The sequence below is a fragment of the Aegilops tauschii genome, chromosome 2 (genome assembly GCF_002575655.3).
Source record: "Aegilops tauschii subsp. strangulata cultivar AL8/78 chromosome 2, Aet v6.0, whole genome shotgun sequence".
NCBI lineage: Eukaryota > Viridiplantae > Streptophyta > Magnoliopsida > Poales > Poaceae > Aegilops > Aegilops tauschii.
In genome coordinates this window covers 183,719,821-183,725,820 of record NC_053036.3, presented here as the reverse complement: position 1 = coordinate 183,725,820, position 6,000 = coordinate 183,719,821, and positions in this window count along the sequence as shown.

Genomic DNA, 6,000 nt, shown 5'->3' with positions numbered 1-6,000 from the left:
TCTCGTTGGGTTCGGGAATGGGGATGACCTGCCCTCGAGCAGGTGATACGTCTCCGTCGTATCTACTTTTCCAAACACTTTTGCCCTTGTTTTGGACTCTAACTTGCATGATTTGAATGGAACTAACCCGGACTGACGCTGTTTTCAGCAGACTTTCCATGGTGTTATTTATGTGCAGAAACAAAAGTTCTCGGAATGACCTGAAAGTCCACGGAACATCTATTTGGAAAATAAGAAAAATACTGGAAGAAAAATCCACGTCAGAGGGCCCACACCCTGTCCACGAGGGTGGGGGCGCGCCTGCCCCCCTAGGGCGCGCCCCCTGCCTCGTGGGCCCCCTCACGCTCCACCGACCTCAACTCCAACTCCATATATTCACTTTCGGGGAGAAAAAAATCAGAGAGAAGGATTCATCGCGTTTTACGACACGGAGCCGCCGCCAAGCCCTAAAACCTCTCGGGAGGGCTGATCTGGAGTCCGTTCGGGGCTCCGGAGAGGGGAATCCGTCGCCGTTGTCATCATCAACCATCCTCCATCACCAATTTCATGATGCTCACCGCCGTGCGTGAGTAATTCCATCGTAGGCTTGCTGGACGGTGATGGGTTGGATGAGATCTATCATGTAATCGAGTTAGTTTCGTTAGGGTTTGATCCCTAGTATCCACTATGTTATGAGATTGATGTTGCTATGACTTTGCTATGCTTAATGCTTGTCACTAGGGCCCGAGTGCCATGGTTTCAGATGTGAACCTATTATGTTTTCATGAATATATGTGAGTTCTTGATCATATCTTGCAAGTCTATAGTCACCTACTATGTGTTATATCTGGCAACCCCGAAGTGACAATAATCGGGACCACTCCCGGTGATGACCATAGTTTGAGGAGTTCATGTATTCACTATGTGTTAATGCTTTGTTCCGGTACTCTATTAAAAGGAGGCCTTATTATCCCTTAGTTTCCATTAGGACCCCGCTGCCACGGGAGGGCAGGACAAAAGATGTCATGCAAGTTCTTTTCCATAAGCACGTATGACTATATTCGGAATACATGCCTACATTATATTGATGAATTGGAGCTAGTTCTGTGTCACCCTATGTTATGACTGTTACATGATGAACCACATCCGGCATAATTCTCCATCACCGATCCAATGCCTACGAGCTTTTCACATATTGTTCTTCGCTTATTTACTTTTCCGTTGCTACTGTTACAATCACTACAAAACCCAAAAATATTACTTTTGCTATCGTTACCGTTATTTCCATACTACTTTGATACTAAATACTTTGCTGCAGATACTAAGTTATCCAAGTGTGGTTGAATTGACAACTCAACTGCTAATACTTCAGAATATTCTTTGGCTCCCCTTGTGTCGAATCAATAAATTTGGGTTGAATACTCTACCCTCGAAAACTATTGCGATCCCCTATACTTGTGGGTTATCAAGACTATTTTCTGACGCCGTTGCCGGGGAGCATAGCTCTATTCTTTGAGTCACTTGGTATTTATATCTGCTGGTCACTATGAAGAACTTGAAAGACGCTAAGACAACAATTTATCCCTCAACTACGAGGTGAGGTAAGGAACTGCCATCTAGCTCTGCACTTGATTCACCTTCTGTTTTGAGTAAGCTTGCGACAACTAAACCTGCTTCTGCTATTCATTTTGATATGTCGCATGTTATTGATGATGCTACTTCTGCTATGCATGACACTTATGATGAACCTACTACTATGCTTGATACTACCGTGCCACTTGGTGAATTTCTTGATGAACAACTTGCTAGGGTTAGGGAGAAAGAAATTATTGAAACTGATAATATTGATGAAAGTGATGATGAAAACTCTCCCCCTAATAAATATGAATCGCCTGTTGTTCCTGAGGGTTATGTTTTTGAAAAGGAAGCTGCTTTAGCTATTTTCGCTTGCAAAGATAGATACGAGCTCAAGAGGTTATTAGCTAAATGGAAGCAGCAATCTCTTAATGCTAGAATGAAACCTGACCCTGCTTTTGCTACTTCACCTATCTGTGTTAGTGATAAGGATTATGAATTCTCTGTTGATCCTGATATAATTACTTTGGTTGAATCTGATCCTTTTCATGGCTATGAATCTGAAACTGTTGTGGCACACCTTACTAAATTAAATGATATAGCCACCCTGTTCACTAATGATGAGAAATCTCGCTATCTTTATATCCTTCAAATATTTCCGTTCTCATTAAAGGGTGATGCTAAGATATGGTTTAATTCTCTTGATCCTGGTTGTGTGCGTAGTCGCCGGGATATGATTTATTACTTCTTTGCTAAATATTTCCCCGCTCATAAGAAACAAGCTGCTTTAAGGGAAATGTATAATTTTGTGCAAATTCAAAAAGAGAGTCTCCCACAAGCTTGGGGGAGGCTTCTCCGATTACTTAATGCTTTGCCTGATCATCCTCTTAAGAAAAATGAAATACTTGATATCTTTTATAATGGACTAACCGATGCTTCCAGAGATTACCTGGATAGTTGTGCTGGTTCTGTTTTCAGGGAAAGAACACCGGATGAAGCTGAAATTATATTGAATGATATGTTGACAAATGAAAATAATTGGACACTTCCTGAGCCAGCTCCTGAGCCAATTCCTGAGCCTATTCCTAAACCAACTCCGAAGAAGAGAGGTGTTCTATTTCTCAGTCCTGAAGATATGCAAGAGGCAAAGAAATCTATGAAAGAAAAAGGTATTAAAGCTGAAGATGTTAAGAATTTACCTCCTATTGAAGAAATACATGGTCTTAATTTACCGCCTGTTGAAGAAACATATGATCTTAATCCTCCACCTATTGAAGAAACTCATGGTCTTGATAACCCGACACAGGTAGTAAAGGTAAATTCTCTCTATAGATTTGATGAAGGTGATATCCCTCACTATAAGTCTGCTAGACAATGCTTAGAAGAGTTTGATAATTTTATTGTCAAACAAGAAAACTTCAATGCTTATTTTGGTAGACAATTGAAATACAATTCTGATATGATTGAACACTTGGGTGATCATATGTCTAGAGTTAAAGGTGAACTTAAACTTATTACTAAACATGCTTCTATGGTTACCACTCAAGTAGAACAAGTACTTAAGGCTCAAAATGATTTGCTCAATGAATTAAATAGTAAGAATAATGACTATGTTGTTAGAGTGGCTACTAGAACTGGTAGAATGACTCAGGAACCTTTGTATTCTGCAGGCCACCCCAGGAGAATAGAACAAGATTCTCAGAGAAATAATATAGATGCACCTAGTCCTTCTAAAAAGAAGAAAAAGAAAAATGATAGGACTTTGCATGCTTCTAGTGAACCTATTGCTGAACCACCTGAGAATCCAAATGATATTTCTATTTCTGATGCTAAAACACAATCTGGTAATGAACATGAATCTAGTGATAACATTAATGAAGATGTTCATGATGATGCTCAACCTAGTAATGATAATGATGTAGAAATTGAACCTGCTGTTGATCTTGATAACCCACAATCAAAGAATCAACATTATGATAAGAGAGACTTTGTTGCTAGGAAACATGGTAAAGAAAGAGAACCATGGGTTCAGAAACCTATGCCCTTTCCTCCCAAACCATCCAAGAAAAAGGATGATGAGGATTTTGAGTGCTTTGCTGAAATGATTAGACCTATCTTTTTGCGTATGCGATTAACTGATATGCTCAAAATGAATCCTTATGCTAAGTACATGAAAGATATTGTTACTAATAAAAGAAAGATACCGGAAGATGAAATTTCCACCATGCTTGCTAACTATGCTTTTAAAGGTGGAATACCAAAGAAACTTGGAGATCCAGGAGTACCCACGATACCATGCTCCATTAAAAGAAACTATGTTAAAACTGCTTTATGTGATCTTGGAGCCGGTGTTAGTGTTATGCCTCTCTCTTTATATCGTAGACTTGATTTGAATAAGTTGACACCTACTGAAATATCTTTGCAAATGGCTGATAAATCAACTGCTATACCTGTCGGTATTTGTGAGGATGTGCTTGTTGTGGTTGCAAACGTGACTATTTTAACGGACTTTGTTATTCTTGATATTCCCGAGGACGATAGTATGTCTATTATTCTTGGAAGACCCTTTTTGAATACTGCATGGGCTCTTATTGATTGCAACAAAGGCAATGTCACTTTTCATGTTAATGGCAATGAGCATACGGTACACTTTCCGAGGAAACAACCTCAAGTTCATAGTATCAATTCTATTGGAAAAATTCCATCGATTATTATTGGAGGTTTTGAATTTCCTCTTCCTACTGTCAAAAAGAGATATGATATTCTTATTATTGGGGATGTGCATATCCCCGTTGAGGTAACATAGTGTTATTCAAAATTTCTCCGGTTCCATGTTGGTCGGAATGAGTTGGTTAACAAGACTTGATCAACCTTGTTAGTGCATTCCTTTTGATGAGCATAAGATGGATGAAGTTAGAAAGCACAACCTTGTGTACCCTCTTTTTACTTTCTGTTATTTAGTTGAAATAAAGTAAAAATATTATTTTTCTGTCTGTTTTCTGAATTATCCGTGCAATATAAAAATACCCCGAAAATAAAAGTTAATGGCAATGAATAGTATGTCTATTATTCTTGGAAGACCCTTTTTGAATACTGCATGGGCTCTTATTGATTGCAACAAAGGCAATTTCACTTTTCATGTTAATGGCAATGAGCATACGATACACTTTCCGAGGAATCAACCTCAAGTCCACAGTATCAATTCTATTGGAAAAATTCCATCGGTTATTTTTGGAGGTTTTGAATTTCCTCTTCCTACTGTCAAGAAGAAATATGATATTCTTACTATTGGGGATGTGCATATCCCCGTTGAGGTAACATAGTGTTATTCGAAATTTCTCCGGTTCCATATTATTCGGAATGAGTTTATTAACAAGACTTGATCAACCTTGTTAGTGGATTCCTTTTGATGAGCATGAGATGGATGAAACTAGAAGGCACAACCTTCTGTACCCTCTTTCTACTTTCTGTTATTTAGTTGAAATAAAGTAAAAATAGTATTTTCCTGTATGTCTTCTGATTTATCCGTGCAATATAAAAATACCTCGAAAATAAAAGTTCTCCAAATGCCCTGAAAATGAAATATGATTTTTTCTAGAATATTTGAGAATATCTGGCACTGAGAACACAGCAGGAGGGGCAAGCACCTGGCCACGAGGGTGGAGGGCGCGCCCACCCCTATAGGGCGCGCCCCCTGCCTCGTGGGCCCACGGTGGTTCCCCTCCACTTATTCCTGCACCCACACACTTCTTCTTCCTCCCAAAAAAATCCCCATCCAGCTCAAGCACGAGTTCTAGCTCATTTTGCTGCGATTTTCGATCTCCTTGCTCAAAGCACCTCTCACAAAACTGCTTGGGGAGATTGTTCCTTGGTATGTGACTCCTCCATTGGTCCAATTAGTTTTTGTTCTAGTGCTTTATTCATTGCAAATTTGTGCTGCCTAGGTGACCATGTTCGTGAGCTTGCGTGTCAAATTTATATGGTTCCAAGTAGTTCTAATGCTTGATATAGGCTCTAAGCACTTGTAGGAGTAGTTACTATCAATTTTGTTGAGCTTGGTTCACTTTTATTTGAAGTTACTAAAAATTTCAGAAATTTTTCAGAGGAAGAAATATGCTTAGGAAAATGTTCCAAGGTGGTTCTCCAAGAAAGCAAGGACCCAGGCTTGCAATGCGTGATGCTGACGATGAGCCACCAAGGGACGCTCCAGTGCGGCCTTGTGAATGGCCTTAAAAAAACTTTATGGATCGAGCGGGAATCAAAGAAGAATTTAACGCATATTTGTGTAACGCTGATCTTGTGAGCTTCCAGGCAGAGAAGTGCCGCCAATACCACTATCTCACTAGTTCATTTGTGAGGAGGTTTGAATTTTCATCTTCACGTAATTCTCCAACTGTCCTGTTTGATCTTCATGAAAAATCTTATACGATGGACTTAGAGGATTTT